The sequence below is a fragment of the Lutra lutra genome, chromosome 2, assembly GCF_902655055.1.
Source record: "Lutra lutra chromosome 2, mLutLut1.2, whole genome shotgun sequence".
Taxonomy (NCBI): domain Eukaryota; kingdom Metazoa; phylum Chordata; class Mammalia; order Carnivora; family Mustelidae; genus Lutra; species Lutra lutra.
In genome coordinates, this window is record NC_062279.1 from 18,462,899 (window position 1) to 18,483,202 (window position 20,304).

The window sequence follows — 20,304 nt, forward strand, 5'->3', positions numbered from 1 at the left end:
TTTCTCATAAGGCAGTAGTGATGAATTCCTTCTGGTTTTGTATCTCTGGGAAAGTAGTTCTCCTTCATATTTGAAGGACTATTTTGTTGGATACAGCATTCTTTGTTGGTAGGTTTTTCATTTTTGTTTTTGTTTTTGTTTTCTTTTAGCACTTTGAATATATCATCCCATTCCATTCTGGCTTACATGGTTTCTGCTGAGAAACTGGGTGATAGTCTTATGTGATTTCCTTGTATGTGGCAAGTTGATTTTCTCTTGCTGTTTTTAAAATTTCTCTTTGTCTTTGACTTTTAAGAATTTGATTATGATATGATTCTATGTGAATATTTTGGGGTAAGTTATACCTAGAGTTCTTTGGACTTTTTGAATCTGAAAGTCCATTTCTTTCACTAAATTTCTAAAGTTTTCAGCCGCTATTTCTTCAAATAGGTTTTCTACCCTTTCCTCTTCTTTTGGGACTTTCATAATGTGTATGTTTATCCACTTGATGGTGTCCTAAAAGTCCTATAGATTTCCTTCACTCTTTTCATCTTTTTTTCCTTTCCACTCCTTCTCTGACTGGTTAATTGCAAACAACCTATTTTTGAGTTTACTGATTCTTTCTTTTGTTTGATCAAGTCTGTTGAAACCCCCTAGTGAATTTTTAAATTCAGTTGCTGTATTTTTCAGCTACAGAATTTGATTCTTTTTTAAAAATATATTTTCTATATTTTTGTTGATATTCTCATTTTTGTTGACACATCATTTTCCTGAGTTTATCTAGCTTCTTTATGACAGTTATTTTGAATTCTTTTTTAGGGAATTTGCATACCTCCATTTTCTTAGGGTTGATTTTCAGAGATTTCTTTTGTTCCTTTGGCTGGATCATGGTTTCCTGTTTCTTTAGGCGCCTTGTAAATTCGTGTTTGTGTTTGAAAAAATAGCCACCTCTCCTAGTCTTTATGGATTTGCTTCATACAGGGAAAGACTTTTCCCAATCAGTCCAATCATAGATTCTGGGGGTCTCTCAAACTTTTTCTGTGAATGCATTCTTTCTGGACTTATGTCCAATTCCAATTAGTTAATTTTCAATTAGAAGGATTTGCCAGTCTGTTTTTTCAGGAGCATATAATCCCTTACTCTAGTTCTCTGGAGATTCTCTGGAAATGCCACACACTGCCCAGCTCTCTATTCTTCTCAGCAGTCCTCTAGCTTCTGGAACATTCCAACTCTGTCAGTACTCTGGGTCAGATGACACAGAAGCCAGTCCCTCAGGTAGCCTGTGAGAAGCCAGAATGTTGGACACATGTTCCACTCTATTCTCCCCTCCATCCACTCCAGAGAGAGGCCCCTGAGCTGTATCAGTCTCTGTCTGCTGTACTATGGGTCCTTTGGTGCTGCAGCAGGCTACCCGGATCTCCTTTGTTTCCAGCAGCCCCCTGCCAACTAGATTACGCCAAAAGGAATTCCATCTGTGGGTTCCAACTGCTTTGAAACAGGTATACCAGAAAGCAGTCCCTTTGGATGCCCTCTGAACAGGTGGGGCATTAAATGGGCACTTCCACTCTTCCTCTCCCCAGGGACAAGCTACAATTTGGAGGTTTCCCCCACTTGCTCTGAGTGGGGGGAGGGACAATGGCAAGTGAGGGGGTGACAGCTTAAACCTTCTCTTTTCGTCACTGCTGCCACCAAATCAGCACGCTTTCCTGTTACATGCTTAGATTCAGGCAACACAGAAACCAGTTCCTCAAGCAGCCCCTGGAAAGTCTGAACATTACACACATACATGTCCCAGTCTTCCATTTCCCCTCCCCTGGAGAAGCCAGGAGTTGGGAGTTTCTCCTGACTGCACTAGGCTGAGCTAGGTGGGAGGGAATATGGCAAGTGAGCGCCCTGTATTTTCCTCCTCACTTTGACGTATCTGGTTTCACACTTGCCTGAGGTGCGGGGGCCTCTGAACTGTTTTCTAGACTCCTCACAGAAGGAATTGATCCATGTATTGTAGAATTAGTATCTCCTGGAGGGGGTAGGGGGGCAGGAAGGGATGGGGATTCCTCTTCCCCCCATTTGTTCACCATGTGTGTATTTTATTTATTTATTTATTTATTTATTTATTTTTTAAAGATTTTATTTATTTATTTGACAGACAGAGATCACAAGCAGGCAGAGAGGCAGGCAGAGAGAGAGAGGAGGAGGCAGGCTCCCTGCCGAGCAGAGAGCCCGATGCGGGGCTCCATCCCAGGACCTAGAGATCATGACCTGAGCCGAAGGCAGCGGCTTAACCCACTGAGCCACCCAGGCGCCCCCCATGTGTGTATTTTAAAATTTTCTAGTAACCATGTTAAGAAGTAGCTTTAAAAAATTATTCTAGCAGTCCCTTATAAGAAGAAATGAGTGAAATTAATTTTAATAATATGCTTTAGTGAACCACTATATCCTAAACAGTATTATTTCAACAGGTAATCAAGAGAAAATTATCATAAGATATTTTACATTCTATATTTTGTACCAAGTCTTTGAAATCCACTGTCTATTTTATGCTTGGAGCACATCTCAATTTAGACTAAGTACAGTTCAGGGGGTCAACAGTGATTAGTAGCTACTATATTGGACAGCATAGATTTATAATATAAAAATTACCCCTATAAACAAATTTTAAAAAGTCAACCAAGAATATAGTTTTAGACCTTTCAGAGAGGAGAAAATATGAATGACCATAAACATATGGAAAGAAGTTTTTCTTTCATGGATAGAGAAATACAAACTAGGACAATGAGATACTATTTTTCATTTACTGGATTATCAAGGAGTTTAATGGAGAAAAAGCACTGTGGAACTTTTGCAATCTTCTTTCTGTGGCTGCCTTTTTTCCAACAGAAAGGAGCATTCTTTCCCCCTTCTACCTGATAATGAGCTAATTTGCATTTACGTCTCTATCGGAAAGTAACGATAAGATAGTTCTATTAGTTTGTTTCTTGTAATTGTGGATGAGCCTCTGATTGTATCATTTGATTCATCAAATTTCATCAACGTCTAGCTTTTAAAAAAATAAAAATATCGTTTAAATTTTACGCTCAGTTTTTCTCAAAATTCGATTTTCTTCTTCTGCAAAATTTCCACCCATCTTTAATTGTAGTGAATGATGTGTAAACAATCACATACAAGAATCAGTCTTGGGGGAATTCTTTTTGCAAGCAATCCCTTTAAATGCTACCATAACGCAATTGAAAATTCAGGCTTCCACAGAGTGAATTAGACAGGGGCTCACATACAATGGGTGAAATGTATCAGGCTACCAGCTTTAAGTTCTGTCCATACATCTGCCTGTGGTTAGTCTTAGTCAACCAGAGCCATTGATGAGAACGAGAATTCCTTTTGGCAGTTGAATAAAAGGAGGAAGGGAATTGCCCTTAAAATAAAGACAAAAAGAAAAAAAGAAGGGAAATGTTTTATCCCCTGGGTATTGTCATTCGAGAAGAGACCAGAACACAATCGGGCTGAAGAACGGATGTCATTGAAATAAGAAATCTGGGCCAGACCAGCCCAGGGCACAAGGAATTGTGGGAATCCGGTGCTTCTGAAAATCACTTAAAAGGGTTCCACCAGGCACACGCACCTTAAAATCATGTTCCTAATTGTTCTTCCTTTTCTTTTTTTCTTTTACAAATAAGAAAGAAGGGGGAAAAAAGCCCAGCAGGAACAGCCAGCTGCGGAGCCTGTTAGAAGAAAGAGCGTGGGTATGATATTAATTTTGCTTCATTATCTCTCCTTCTACAAACGGCTGGCTGATTGGTGAAACGGTCTGCCCAGAAAATCTGGGGAGTTTTGATCAGGAATAGCAGTCTGTCTGGCGAGGCCGTATTACCTAACAATCTCCATGAGCAAGGATAGGAGAAGGCAACAAAAGCCTGTATTATTTCCATCAATTCTCCAAGGCAGTGGCTTACTGGTAGATAGGGGAAAGATAACAGCTCCGCTCTCCTCAACTGGAGACGTTCAGCTTCCAGAACACAGGCACATTAAAGAGAGGCTGAAGCATGTACCGTGATTACTTCTGGGGAAGAAAACAGGCTTCAAGCTGTACTTACATCAATATCTGTAGCAAGGGAGGTCTTTGCACAAGCTATTGTACTTGTCTCTCTCTCTGACAGTTTCTCTGTCTCACACACACACACGCACGCACACACATACACGCACACGCGCACACGCGCACACATGCATGCAGGCACGTGCCCAGAGGACCATGAGTCATTGCTCAAAGCACAGACATTCTGATCTGCCACTCCGGAAATGCAAATGCTGACACTGGGGAAGAGCCAGGGAATGAGAACTCCCGTTTATTTTATTTTTTAAAAAAGACTTTATTTATTCATTTATTTGAGAGAGAAAGAGAGAGAAGGAGGGAGGGAGAAGGAGAGCAAGGGCAGAGCATGCAACCCCGTATGGGGCTCGACACCATGACCCTGAGATCATGACTGGGGCTGAAACCAGCGTGATACAATTTTCTGTTCTTACCAACTGGAACTGCTCAGACCACCTATCTGGCCTAACCAGCTGGCCTTGGGGTCCTTTTAAGTGTTTGAAAATCCTGTCAAGTGTACCAGCATTTCCCTGTTTTAGACGGCTCGCACATTCAGCCCACACCATTTTCCAGCCCACACAGCCACCTCATCTCCAAGGGTTCAAAGTGGTGGCCCTGGGTCCCTTCCGGCCATTTAGTAGCTCGAGCTTAGGAATGTGGCTTAGGGATCTGGTCTTGCGCTTGCTTCTCATAGAGCAAAGTCACCGGCCAGGGGAAGGAAGGTGCTCGCCGCTGCCTCTGCCAGCCTGGTTAAGATCATTGGCTCTCAGTCCTACCTCCCTCACTAGTCAGTCATGATCGGGGGACAAGAGTCCATTGCTAAAGCCAGGACATCGGTTGGTGGGATCCAGGATGAGGACCACTGCTATGAACCTACTCGCTGTCCAGAGTCTCTGCTGGGAGCCCGGGCCCCCTGCATGTCTGCTGGGTTGCACACATCCCTTAGTTCCTGCCTCTTAGATGCTGCCTCTCCCTGTGTCAGAACCTTCTAGGCTCTTGTTTTGAATGCAGATCCCTGGATCTCACTTCAGCTTTGTTACCCAGATAGATGACCCGGAAGAAACTTCTCATGCCATCAGGCTGGGACTAGAAATCTGTACACTAACAGAAAGAGCATAGCCCAGGAGAAGGAGTCTAACAATGATTAAGAACTCAAACTCTGGTGATTACCTGTTCCTTCCCTTGATATTCGTGGGATCTTGGGGGAAATTACTTAACTTCCCTCTGCTTCATCTGTCAAGTGATGAAATGGCCTTAATACCCACCTCAAAGAAGGATTTATTTAATAAGTCCATTTAACAGGCCTAGAACAGAGCCAGTTACATAAGAAGGCTTCATACATGCCAGCTATTACTTATGTAACAAGCACCCCCGATAATTCTGTAAAATCAAGATCCGTTGGTCCAGTTTGCTCTTCTTGGATTTTAAATCTGCTTTTTGCTCGGTCCTACAGAATTGACCTAGGTTTGGAGCCCTGAGTTGTTGCCTCAACCTGTTCTCCTCAAACATAGACCCTCGCAACTCCTGTCATTCCAATCCTTCACTGGGGAGCAGGAACAGGACTGGTTACTGCCCAACCTTCAGGCAGGATGGGCTGGCCGCTGAGAAGAGGGATGCTGACGATTGCCTGAGGAGTGCCTACTCTTTGTATGGGGAGAAAGGAATTTTCTGTCATTAGGGCCTTGACTATAGACATGGAAGTTCCTAGTTGTCCAGTATGATTCAGTGTTGATAACAATTCAATCCTCACAGAAGCTACGAGGCTAGTTTGGACACAGCTCATTAGGAAAAGGACCTTCTCTTAGAGACTTGCCTTTTAGGTGACCAGCTGTCCCACTTTCTCCTGGACTGTCCTGGTTCTAACACTGAAAATCCCGGATTTTAGGAAACCCCTCAGTCCTGGATAAAATGGAAGGTCCCCTTGTGTCCCATAGATACTAGGTTGGGTCTCCAGCAAATTACATAGAAATGCTCAGTTGGATTCCCAGCTGCGAGGCCAGGACTTAACTGGGGCCTGGGTCCAGCCATACTAACCTTCAGAAGTATGACGCCCAAAACAGGAGGGCCTCCTGATTGTGTTGGTTTAGAACACCAAGTTGTGGAAAATGCACTAGCACTTTCTGTTTGCAAGACTGACATAGAGCAGAACTATACTGAATGCTTCCTATTTTCTGTGACATGAGAGGGATCTGAGGAATTCCACAATATGGTGCTTCGTGTAAGGCACTCCGAACACGGATCCTCCAGTCTGTCATGTTTCCTGATGTGGATAATAGCAAGAGCTATAAATATCCATGCTTCCCCGGGCCTGGAGATTTATTTGCTCACTGCATTTCAGTCAGAAAAAGGAAGAAGAGTTTGCTTTTGTATTTCCCCAGAAGAAGAGATTTGGGAGAGAGAAAACAAGGATGTAGGTTTTATAGAGTTGAAGAAATTACAAATGTCGCCAAAGCAGTTAATCAACAACCAAAGGCAACATACAATCTCATCCTGTGTCTGCGCATCTATCCCTCTAACCGCAGTGGGAGTGAGTAATAATATCGAAATGAAGGAAATTACCGGAAGGAAATTGTCTGAATGGGACTGCTGTAACAGGAGGGTAGGGCTTACTTAATTAAGGCACAGTTTAATTATTGCTATAACTTAAGGAAATGGAGTGCCATGCAATAAGATGAGGGTAGGAGAGGTTTGGGCCCTGTTGGAGAACAATTAATTTCAAATAGTTTGGGGAGGGGCGAGGCATGATTAAATACAGGAGAGGCCAGCAAGGGAATCACCAGGGCAGTGCATTTCTAACTAAATGGAAATGAGTCTAAGAGGAATGGTGGGGGTGGGGGGGAGTGTCAGGACAGCCTTGCTGGGGAGAAGAGGGAGGATGGCCTCTGGGTTAGAATAGGACCCCAAAGGCTGAACTCTGGGCTCTGCCTCTTTAATGGGAGCACTGGGGCTCCTGGGGACAAGCCGGGAAGGAATGAGCTGGTGGCAACAGTGGGGCTCCCCACAAACGCCCCGGAGTCTCCTTTGGCCTTGGGTTCACACTCGGCTCCAAACCCCCACCTATGTCCCTGTGGTCACCAGGGACCCATGGAGCCCTACTGCAAAATCCAAATGGGACCTGCCCTCTCCCAGCAAGGATGCTCTCTACGTCCACTTTTTCCTTTTCTCTCATGTGTCAACTAGGAAGGAAAATTCTCATTTCTTTCCTACCTCAAAAGAAAACTAGAAGATAAAACAACATACAAAGCTACCAGCGAGGGGAAGAGATTTATCTCGCTAAGGATGAAAATGAGAATAAAAATACAAAGCATTGGTCTTTCATTTGAAAGGATTGTCCTAAGTGGATGAGAATGAGAAGAAAGAAAGGGAAGCCCTTAATTCACTCGGGAATATATATACCTATTCCTAAAATAAAAATATAGGTATATATTTTTCAATCTATTATTTTGAAAGAATTTCACAGCTACCAGGAAGCTCTAGATCAATTCAGAGAATTCTCATATGCCCTTTCCCCAAATTCACCAGTTTGTTAAGGTTTTGCCTCATTTGTTCTCTCTCTCTCTCTCTCCACACACACCACACACACATCACAGTGATGGCCTCAGTGTGCTGATTACGTCAACATGTATTTTTTGGAAACATGGTTATTCTTTATGCAACCGTAATACAGTTTACAACTTGCAAATGTAACATTGACTACTACTTTCTCAGGTCTGTATCCCAAGGCGGTCAGTTGTTCCAATAATGAGCTTTATATGGGTTTTCCCTCTAGTTTAGGATACACGGTCTAGGGTCAGGTATTGTGTTAAATTATCATGTCTCTTTATTCTCCTTCAATCTGGAATTGTTTCTCAAGACTTAATCTTTCATTTTTGTAACACTGGCATTTTTGTAGAGGAAAGGCCAGACATTTTAGTTTATTTTTTATTTTTTAAAAATATATTTTATTTTTTTAAAGATTTATTTACTTATTTGGTGGGGGTACAGGGTGGAGCAGAGCGAGAGAGAGTCTTAAGCAGGCTCCTCGCCCAGCGCAGAGCCAGACACGGGGCTCAAACTCATGACCCTGAGATCAACACCTGAGGAGAGATCAGGAGTTGGATGCTTAACTGACTGAACAGCCCAAGCGCCTCAAGGCCAGTTATTTTATAGGCTGGTTTTCAATATGGGTTGGTCTGAAGGCTCTTCTCCATTGGATTGAGTTTATACACAGAAGGTCAGAATACCCCAAAAGTGAGACTGATGGGAGACACATTAACACCAAATAAATATCCTGCTCTCATCACATTCCCTTTCTACCCCTCAGATTTCACATCTATTGATGATTCTTCCCTGAAACAATCTTTACTGTGATCGTTGCAAAACACTGGTTTTCAACCCCATAACTCCCCATACATTCATAGGTTGGCAGGACTGAGGCAGTTAAAAACTACTCTTTTTAAAGAAAAGCACAAACTGTGTAAATTTCTACAAGTGGATGTCCTCAACTCTAAGTAAATTCTTATCACATTTGGAAACTCAGGTGTACAAGAGAGGCATCCCTCAGCTCACAACATCTGATTCCTGCTGTCACTGTCTGACTCCTGAGAAGAGTTTTTAAAGTACTTATTTCCTCGACTTTGATTTGAAATCACCTTCACCATAGCCCTTGTGGGCGTCTGATGGATTATCACACAACCAGTGGGCTGGTGAGGGAGGCCGTGAGAGCCCCACTGTTGCCAGGCGATGGAAGTCACAAGGCCTTAATTCCTCCCACCACGGACGGATCCTTAAGGTAAAAAAAGGAACCTATGTGCGTCATTCCAAGGGATCAGAAGCTGGGTCACAAAGGAGTGAGCTCTTGAAATGTCCGATGTCCTGGCTTTAAAACAAAGGTTCTACAAGCCCAGTGATACCTGACGACTGTGGACTCTTTGCTTTGAAATTCATGAGCTGTAGTGATTTCTCTCCTCCCCTGTGGGTTCTGAACGATTTGCCTTATCCATTCATTCCTTTCATAAAATCCTACTTGCTATCTCCATTCTTTCCCTTATTCTTTGCTCTCACCCTGTGGTTTCAGTGCTGGGCTCTAGAATCGGACCTACGTGGATTTAAATCCTTTCCTGCCATGTCCTAGTGGGGCACCTGGTGCCCCCCAGTTCCTTGGCCACAAAATGGGGACACTATTGGTAGCGACTTCATAAGAAGATGACATAACATATGTAAAAAGCAGTCCAAAGTGTTTGAAATCTTGATCGTGAAGCCTATTAAAGAAGCTGTTTTTATTTTTATTTTTATTTTTTTTAAAGATTTTATTTATTTATTTGACAGAGAGAAATCACAAGTAGGCAGAGAGGCAGGCAGAGAGAGGAGGAAGCAGGCTCCCTGCTGAGCAGAAAGCCCGACATGGGGCCTGAACCCAGGACCTGGGATCATGACCTGAGCCGAAGGCAGCGGCTTAACCCACTGAGCCACCCAGGCGCCCCAAGAAGCTGTTTTTATTATTCAAACTCGCTATTTTTAAATTAGTCAGTGACACAAGTCGTTACAGTTAATTTGGGAACCATGACGAAAGCAACTGCAATGATCCCATTAGCCAAAACAATCCACTTTGGTTATTCTTGTATTTCTTTTCATTCTTTAAAAAAAAAAGTGTTTTTGGAACTCTACTTTCATTCCTTTGCATTTTTGCATTGTACTTGTTAATGCTACAAAATAGATTTGTAATTAGTATCTTTAATGACCGATAATTTCATTGACAAGATGAAATGTGATTTGCTCATTGGTTGACCTATCCATGAATATTGAGGTGATTTTCAAGTTCTACTGTTAGTAATATCTCTGCAGTGACCAGTATTTTTCAGTCTTCTTTCTCGCTGTTTTGGATAATTCGTTAAGGTACAGTTTTACGAGCAGAATTACTGAGTCAAAAGACGCGGACGTCTCTTAGCTCTTAGTATACATTATAAACAGTTTCACTGAAAAGATTATTCTAATTTGCAGTATCACCAGCTACAGATAATTTGGAATTTCTTTCTATGACAGAGGATTTCTTTCTTTCTTTGGTTCTTAAATGTTTGAAAAGTTTAATAATAAGAACACTATAGCTTGAAATAATGTATTTTATCTAGCCTTCTGATAGCATTTCTCATTTTTCTCTTGGTTATTTTTCTATTTAGCCTGCTTGGGGCAGAGACTGCTGATTGGGCCCCAATATTCATTCTCCTCTTCCTCGTAGGTGATAGAATTTCTGATTTTAAGCCCAGCATATGGCTGATGAGAAGAAAGATGATACTTTCCAGCTTTCTTTGTAGCTGCTTCGGCATCTCTCAGAAAGCTGCAATCAAGGTGGCAGTTAGGGCTGAGGTTTCTTCTGAGGCTTGATGGGGAAGGATCCATGTTCAAGCTCATGTAGTTCTTGGTAAGATTCAGTTCTGTGGACCTGAGGGACTCAGATCTTTACCAACTGTGGACCAGAAGCTACTCTCGTCAGGTAGACTTCTTTGAATGTCAGCATCTTCATCAAAGCGAGCAAGGGGGAGGCCAGTAAAGACTACGTTTGCGAGATGAAGGTACGATCCTCTATAACAGAAGTCATATCCCATCATCATGTTCTATTTGTTAGAAATAAATGATAAATTCTATTCTCACTCAGGGAAACGAATTTACATAAAGGTGTGAGTACCAAAATGTGGGATATTTGAGGATCATCTAGAGTCTGTCCAACACAGGGTAGGTACAAAAGTGGTATGCTTGATTTCTGGAAGTTGTTCTTAAAAGGAGAGTGTGTGCCTTTTTCATACTTGCTAAAATGCACATTTGATGGCTAGAGCCTAAGTAGCCATTTTGTACCACATAGAGGTAACTTCATATGTTACAGGGCAACATAATGATAGAATTAGTCCTAAATTTTTAAATATGTGTGTGTGTGTGTGTGTGTGTGTGTGTGTGTGTGTGAGAGAGAGAGAGAGAGAGAGAGATAAACAGAGAAAATTCTTTACTCTTATTTTGGAATTCCAGTCTCTGGAAACCATACCAAATCTTTATTTTTTCATTAAATTTAAGAATCATCAGTATTTATTATTTTTTTAAGATTTTATTTATTTGACAGAGAGAGAGAGAGATCACAAGTAGGCAGAGAGGCAGGCAGAGAGGGAGGGGAACAGGCTTCCTGCTGAGCAGAGACCCTGACAGAGGGGCTCCATCCCAGGACCCTGAGATCATGACCTGAGCCGAAGGCAGCGGCTTAACCCACTGAGCCACCCAGGCGCCCCAAAACCATACCAGATCTTAACTGATAGACTACTTATTGTGTCAATTTTAGTCATCAGGTATTTTTACAAAATTATACTGTTAAGATCTTCTCAACTAGGGGCGCCTGGGCGGCTCAGTAGTTAAGTGTCTGCCTTCAGGTCAGGCCATGATCTCAGGGTCCTGGGATCCAGCCCTGCATTGGGCTCCCTGCTCAGTGGGGAGCCTGCTTCCTCCTCTCCCTCTGCAGCTCCCCCTGCTTGTGCTGGCTCTCTCTCTGTCAAATAAATAAGCAAAATCTTAAAAAAAAAAAAAAAACTGTTCAGGTATTATGTACTTTTATATAGTATAGTTTCTATTTTAAAATCTCTGTATTTGGTATAAGATTATATTTATTGTTAAATTTTTTTGTTCATGAAAATTTTTGAGTTGTATCCATTATACAATTTTTTTTTCAATGACCCAGCCTGTGGCTTATTTCTCATGTATTTTTATTGAGTGCAGGATATGAGAAAGAGGATATTTCAGGGGAAGGAATATAGTGGAAATAGGGGGATGTCTGGAGTCACATAGACCTGAACTCAAATTACTTTCACAACTTAAAAACTCTAAAACCTGGGACCACTTCCCCATCTTCTCTGATATTTAATTTCCTCATCTGTAGAATAAAGTAATAAAACCCCGTTTTTTAAAATTTCTTATTATTTTATTTTATTTATTTTTTTTCTTGCTATTTTTTTAATTTTATTTTTTATAAACATATAATATATTTTTATCCCCAGGGGTACAGGTCTGTGAATCGCCAGGTTTACACACTTCACAGCACTCACCATAGCACATACCCTCCCCAAAATCCATAACCCCACCCCCCTCCCCCCTCTCCCCCCATCAAACCTCAGTTTGTTTTGTGAGATTAAGAGTCACTTATTAAAACCCCGTTTTTAACTTTAAAGAGATTAGAGAATGTACGTAAAAGAACTTAACGCATAGTACTCACATGTTATGAGAACGATGTCAATATTTCTGCTCTTAACTTTATTATTTCCTCCTTGGGAATTTTTTTTCCTCAAAAATCTTAAGAGCTTCATGTATTTTTCTTCTTTAATTAAACAATTGGAGTTTACAAATTTATTTCTAAATCTCGCTTGGCCTCTTTTCATGCTTTGATATGTATTCATTATTTCTATTATTTTCTCAATGATATGTTATTGTATTATCGATTTCGTCTTTGGTCAAGTGGTTACTAGAAGATTTTTTAAAGACGTTCCAAGTGGCTGGGGTTTGTTGTTGTTGTTATAAACAGCTGCTTTCAGTTTTATTGTGTTGTGATTAGGGAATGTGGCCTACCCAATTGCTACTCTTTTGAATTTATTGAGATGGTCTTCATTCCCAACCATATGATTAGTCCTTGGGAAATGTTCTATGATCTCTCAGAACGATCTACTCTCTGTAGAAGAAAACAGTAGCAGGGGTCTCAGCGAGGTGAAAGTTCAGGTTCAATAACACCAGAGCAGGAGGCTGGGCAACACCCAACATGGCAACACGTGCTGTGTGTGGCCCGAAGCCTGTGGAGAGCCCAAAGTCCATCCATAATGGACGCATATGCGTGCACACCTACTGGACTGAGGTCCATCCAGACTGCTGGGTGGAATTAGTTCAATGAAAGACCATACGAGAGAACAGCATCAGGCATGTGGGCTGGACTCCGCATCAGCCTGACCAGGGAATCGCTCTCTACAGAAGTGTTACCAGGTGCAGGCGCCCGGGGATGCTGGAGTGCCCTAGAAGTTAGAGAATATTCCTGGGAGTTCCTTCTATGGCTCCATGGTCTGGGAAGTGGAAGTTAAAATATTGTTACCTGAGTCAAAGATTTTTTTTTTTTTTTTGATACATAACAGTTTGCTGTTGCTCAGACCTTAGTTTTTTTCTTATTTGTTTTAAATAGAAGTGTTATTTTACCCACTGACTGTATGATACATATCAAAAGTACACATGCATGCACACACATTTGAAGGTTTTTCCACATCCCATCACCCTGTACTCATGCACTATCACAGTTGTGTGGACACTTGGCTAGATGTGAGAAGATCGTATGCCATCTTCTACTTTAAATATAGAGTAAGCTAGAGAAATAGTATTTCTCCATATAAGTTCTGCTGTCCTTTAAAATGTGAACACTTACTCATTGTCTCTAGAATCTGACTCATCGTTCCATAAATATTCATTTTAATGCTTTTTATCATACTTTTTAAAAAAGATTTTTTTTATTTATTTGAGAGAGTGAGTAAGAGAGAGCATGAGGGGAGAAAGTCAGAGGGAGAAGCAGACTCCCCATGGAGCTGGGAGCCCCACACAGGATTCAAGCCCAGGACTCCAAGATCATGACCTGAACCGAAGGCAGTCACTTAACCAACTAAGTACCCTTTATCGTACTTTCCAATGGTTCTTGGCTAAATGAGGGATCTGTGGATAATAAAGAGACATTCAGACAATTTGGGGTACGGGGACATAGCAGGGAAGTTTCAGGTCCTGATGTAATTTCATATTGCCCCATAATTTTTGTATTAGAACATATTTACCATCCTTAAACATGCAACGGTGGCGAAGCTTCGAATACTTCCTACAATGCTCCAGAAGTTGGAATCGATCCAGGTAAGTTACTGAGCAAGTCAAGATGTCCAAAACAGCACACCAGGTTCCAAAGAAACCACTGAATGATGATCCACAAGATCTGCCAATGTTCTTGCATGATTGCCTTCGTTTTCCAATAATAAGCTTTCACGTTCTTTCCATGCCATTAATGGATGAAGATATGGAACAGAGATAGGATCTGGGCTTGGGAGGGGTCATTCTAATCTAAGGAATCTGAAGCCCCTTGTCAAGGAGATGGTAGGCTGCCTGTAGGAAGGAGCTTTTGTCTTCTCGTATTTTCCTTAACCAGACTAAGTACTAAAACTCCGGGCCATTGGTCATACTGAACACTTTGACACAACTGTTGTTCATCTGTTAGTAGGGATGTGAATGCTTCAGGCATGTGAATTTTCCTGCAATTTAGAAGGGCTATATGAATCAAAATTCTCTAATGTTATCAAGACCAGAGGCCGATGCCCAGATCCAAGATTGCCTTGTCTGACCCGTAAAGGGAGATAGAAAATGCCTATTTTCTGTAGATGGAACAGACTTCAAAAAAAGCATCTGCTAGGATATCTTGGATTTCTTATTTAAATGTTGAGAAAAGGTAAGAAGAGAATGCCCCCAGAACAGGCATGTTGTATTGAGATGTGAGTCATCTGCTGTCCACTGGCCCTCAAATTTCCTCATCATAGACAACACACAAGTTTCACACCAAGAGTAACTTGAGATGAGAACCTCCTCTGTGTAGTTCTGGAAGATATTTTTGTATAATTCTTGTTGTGTAAAGATGCCACTTTTGATATACCAAGTAAGGCAAACGTTGATAGGGATCTTTCTAAGGAAGCAGAACTTGCCAGTCTTGTTGAGCTGAGGCCAATCCTCTCATCCCTGAGGGGGCCCTGATCTCTTGGGAGGAGGCAACAGCTCCTACCTCGTGACAGACATTTTCATCTCGGAGGAGGTTGATTCAGCATCCTGGGCCCCCTGGGAGGTACACATCGGGAAGCTGGGCTACCATTTCCTTTGGCTTTCTCTGTAGCTCCTTTTCTGGCAGCGAGAATACTGTTTCTCAGAACATCTAGGTTCAATACTAGCGGAGTATCTAAAAGAAGTGAAAGCAAGGAATGCGTAAATGGATCTTGGGATTCCTCTCTAAAGGGGAAAGTAGATGAGAAGCTGGGGGAGTCCAGAATCTGTCCCTTCATCCCCCCGTGATTTCTTGGGTAGTGTCCAGGTTTGGCAAATCTCATTGGTCTAAGAGAGCTGGGAGGGGGCTAGAGCTTCTGCATGCCTTAACAAAGGCTGGACTTTGCTTCCTCGTGAATTTATGAGCACCTGTCCGATGGAAATCGGTGCTTGATGTACGACTCGTCAAAGGACTGCTGACACGACTCAGATTCATCACTTCTTCAGTTAAATCCCACCGGGTGGATGGGGGTGAAATGGTGTTGCTGTCATATTCCTTCCCCTCCTCCTCTTCTTTTTGCTGTCTTTCAGTCAGCAATCAAGAGAGAGAAGGGATCAACTTCCATTGCAACATCTGTTTTTTTCAAAAGGTTTTGCTGAAAGGCTGCCAGTCAGATATAGCAAAATGTCACGTATGGAATTATCAAACTTAGAGAATTAAATGCCTTTAGCATTTTGTCTGCATCTTTCCCCCTTACCTGGAATGCCTTCTGTGGTCTACCGGGTAAACTGAGGCTTGGAAGGACCATTTCCTGTCATCTCCAACAAGCTTTTAAGAAAACTTCCTTTCCTTTACTCAGCTCCTGTCTGCTACCATCTAACCTCTGCATTAGGAAGCCTCTTTTCTTCCATGTTTTAACATGTTTTGTACAGACCATTATTATAGTCCTTATCATGGTATATCATGGTTAATTGTAAATGAGTCCCATTGTCTCCCCCCCTTCTCAGATTCTGAACGTCTAAGACTGTCTCGTTCTTCTCTTTATCATCACAAGCTAGCCCTGAGGCTGGCACACTGACATCTGCTCACAGATGTTGGTTGAGTGGCTCTCGGCTTTTCCTCCCTGCTGCTGAATGGAGATTGTGGACCCCGAGACCCAGGGTTGCCAGCGTCATTTGCACGAATGAAAGGTACAACTTTAGAGGAGATTTTCTGAGCATGCTCTGATCGGAGGCAGGTGCAGAAGATGGGGGAGGGCAGAATGGTGTCTGTTCCCCTAGTTCTAAGCTTGCTCACTGTTCAGAGAGGAGCTGAAGGTTGAGAAGGAAAGAGCTATTTCCCGAGGACACAGTAAGATCCTGGACACGGGGGTGTCAGCCTGGGACCTAGGAGGCATTGTGCAGCACAGGCCTGGGGGAAGGGGCACCACCCACTTCTATAAGAAGGGCACAGAGATGACTGCAGGGAATGTCATGTCATTTGTCACCCTTAGTTACAGCCTCCCAGAGACAGTGCTTTTAGGAGAAGAAATCTCACACATTGGTACCCCAAAAGAAGGGGCTTGGCTAAGGCCAGTCTCTTGAAAATGACTGGAGGGCAGCAAACACTAAAATGGAGTTCAGAGGAGAGGGCTGTGAGCATAGGGGGCATCCCAGGACAGACTGACTGGGGACTTGGGGACAGAGGCTGATGGCCCGCCAGCCTGCAGGTGGGTTTGCCCAGCCGGCACCTTTGGGTTTAACGATAGCATCAACCTTAACTTGTACTGTCTGATAGGCTTGGGAAAGCTAGGGTTATAAAGACGTAATAACCAAATAGTTTTGAATAGAGGACATGTATAAAATGTGAAAAAAATCTCATGCTCGCCAGAACGAGGATGTGATTAGGTGCTTTCATAGATATGTCAAAACATGGATTGGGCAGCGCGGGGTAGGGGCGAACTTCCCATTTCCTGTGTTTGTCAGCATGGATCGATCATCTGAGTGGGCTTTGGACGTGGAGGGTTCACCTTGGAAGATTTAAGTCTCGGAGGGGGGAAAAATGTGTTTGAGAGGAGGTTGGGAAGGAAGTCGTGGGCGTCCGAACGCCAGATACTTTGACGGGGAATTTACCCCTGGTGATTCAACCACAGTCAGGGTCTGGCCTTTCGTGTTTCAGGTTCAAAAAACTGAGAAAATTGGTTTTGTCAGCAACCAAGGTAAGATCCATTTATCGGGCCTTCCGTCATCCTAACCGAGCGGACGAGAGACAGATGTGTAAATCAAAACGCCATTTTATTAATTTACAGTGACAAGGAAAACCGGCCAGGAGATCAGACACACTTTCGGTTTCAAGCACATTCTCTCCCCGCGGTGAGGTCTACGTGGGACGTCAAATTATCATCGGGAGACAGCCAGGCGAGGCTGGAATCGCAGCGAGGAGAGGAGCTGGCTGTCTGCTTGGAATGTCAAATGAAGCCAGATGCTTCCCTCTCCACCAAAGGGACGTGTCTAGAGGGGATCAGACAGACTGTGATCACAGGACCGGTCACCTGCGCTGAGCCCAAGAGCTGGGTGGGCGCAACGCCGGCTTCCTGTTGGACCCCTCTTGTGCTGTGCCGGCTACACTCTGGGCCGACCCGCTTTCTCCAGCCACATCACTTCCACGGACTCAGTCACAGCCCTGTCCTTTCACCTTCTCTGCTTTTGCCTTTACCCCTCCCACTGCAGGGAGTCCGCGAAATGGACCGTTGTCCCAGGGTGACCCCGACCTGGGGTCTGCAGTGCGTGTCACGTTCCGTGGAGGCAGGAAGCCTCAGATAGTCAGGTGTGATCAGTGTGTAAGCCGAACAACCCCTCCAGGCTCTGCCTGTCAACCTTTAGGCCAGATCCAGAGGAGGCAGAGGATGCTAGAGAATTGTTAATGAAGGGTGATCAATGCCTTTCTCCCGGAACAGAGGCTGCCTCTCCTGGGCAAACCATCTGCCGCCTTCATTGAACCCCGAGTAAGCTGCTGGTGGGAGCCGGGGATGAGAGGCGGCTGCAGTCCTAGAATCACAGGCTCATTCTCTCCGTCAGCCTTCACACAGTGAGGTTCGAAGCGCTCAGCATGTTAGCTGACACCTTTGTGAAAGGGAAGGACTAGCCTCCAGGTTTCAGCTCTGGTTCAGTTTGTGGGGTAAGAGACATTTACTGCATTCACTGCTTCAGGGGCTGCCCTTGGGTCCAGCCTCCATCGTCCCTTCCGTAGGGACCTCTCCCACAAACAGTATGACCCATGGGAATCTTCCCTTTACCTTAATCCCATCGAATAGGAAATAGTTACTGAGAGCTTGTCATGTGCCAGACTCTGTTCTAAGCCTTTTACCTATTAATTCCTTTCATCTTTACGACAATCCCGTGGGGTCAGGTACGATTATGATCTTCATATTGCAGAGGAGACAATGAGGCACAGGGAGTGTAAGTAACTTGCCTGAGGTCACTAGCTAGTAAGTGACAGACTCAGAATCCAGACTGGTCAGGCTGGTTCCCAGCCTATCCGATCACCTGCAGTGTCAACCAGAGAGAAAAGGTTTCTCTAAATGTCGTCAACCCTCTGTACACAATAGTTAACATTGCAGCTGACCAAACTAGCTCTTACTATCTGAGTTTCTAGGAATCTTCTTAAAAACTGGAGTATCTTAACAACTGATATTTAATTCTACCAGTTGTACATCCTGGCAGAAATCACTTAACTCTAGGGCATCAGGTTATTTAAGAGGAGAGGGGGTGGGCTTCAGAATCTCTCTGATCCTTCCAGTGCTGACTTTCTGAGTTTATTACCATTATTACCACCAGATACCGTGGTAATACCACCACTTTGTATCTGTAAGGATTTTAACAATCTATGTACGTTATTTTATTTTTCCATTGAATGACCATTGAGTCAAGAAGTAATACTTGTTTACCTTTGTATTTCCAGAAATAACTGTGACAGGGTTAGGCATGGGAGGTACTAATTATACATTTACTAACTTGAACTGCTTTTTTTTTTTTTTAGATTTTATTTAGTTATTTGACAGAGAGAGAGCACAAGCACGAGGAGTGGCAGGCAAAGGGAGAGGGAGAAGCAGACTCCCCACTGAACAGGGAGCCCGATGCGGGACTCGATCCCAGGACCTTGAGCTGAAGGCAGACACTTAACCAACTGAGCCACTCAGGAGCTCCTTGAACTGATTTTCATCATTGTCCTGAAAGATGGACAGCCAAAATTATTATCTTTACTTTACAGAAGCTGAAGTTTAGAGAGCTTTAATAAATGAACCCAAATTTCATCCTGTGCCCTTCTTGTTTCCATCCATCTCTCAATGCTATTATAAAGGCACCTGTCCTCCTAGAGAAGCAGATTCTCAGGTGATAAATGATGGCCCAGGGCCATTTCCTAGGCTACTGTCTGTTGGAGAAACAAGAAGATTGTGTTTGGCATAACGTAACTTTTCTAGCTACCCCTTTAAGAGAACAAATTGTCCTAAGGTGGGTTTTGCAGACCAATGGATCGGGTGAATACTGTAGGTACATGTCATTTTGAAATTGAATAATTGGTAACAAAAGATGAACAACTGACTCCTTTTTGTTGACTGAATTAGAAATCCTTGTGCAGGGGAAGCGGCTGCGGGAGATGATGAAGTCAGAGTCACTCTGGCTGGAAAGCATAACCTGCAGCTTGAACCCCCATGACCCAGCCAGAGGAAGAGCCTCGGCATATGTCTGGCTGCTAGAAGCATGCATACCTGCCTTTCTTCCTCAGTTCCCCCCACATTGTATCATACTTGGGCCTGGGGTGAAGGCTGGCAGTGAACTGGGGGAGCTCTTTCCCTGGTGATGGCGGAAGTCCTAGGAGCCCAGCAGAAAAACCACAGGCTTTCTAAGGCCTGTTGTAGGTTGAATTGTATGCTCCCCAAAGATGTGTTGAAATCCTCATGCTCCCCGTCTCCTACCTATGAATGTGGCCTTATTTGGAATACTGGTTTGAGGTGGGCGTTAGTTCAATGACTGGTGTCCTTAAGGCAAGAGAAATGTGGACACAGACACACAGGGAGAAGGCTATAGGATGATGGAGACAGAGACTGGAGTTACAGTGTCACAACCAAAGAACTCCTAGGATGGCCGGCAACTGCCGAAAGCAAGGGGAGAGATGTGGGGCCATTCTCCCTTTGAGGTGGCCAGAAGGAACTAATCCTGTGCTCACCTTGATTTTTGGCTTCTGGCCTGCAGAACTCTTGAGAGAATAGATTTCTGTTGTTGGGAACCACTAAGTTTGAAGGAATTTGTTATGGCAGCCCCAGGGGACGAATACAAGGCCCCGGACTATCATTTCTTTCCACGTTTTATTGGCCAAAGCAGGTCACAGGGCCAAGCCAAAAGTCAAGGGGCAGAAAAAACACGTGGAAACACTGTGAGGCCATGACAGGGGTGTGCATATAGGGAGAGGTGGGAGATTTGGGGTAACTATCAATCTA

The 20,304-nt window shown here is 43.4% G+C and overlaps 1 pseudogene; it reads right to left on the reverse strand.

Annotated features, from left to right (window-relative positions):
- Positions 1-13,771: 13,771 nt before the first annotated feature.
- LOC125094007 (C-myc promoter-binding protein-like) overlaps positions 13,772-20,304 on the reverse strand; it is a 50,575-nt pseudogene continuing 44,042 nt past the window's right edge.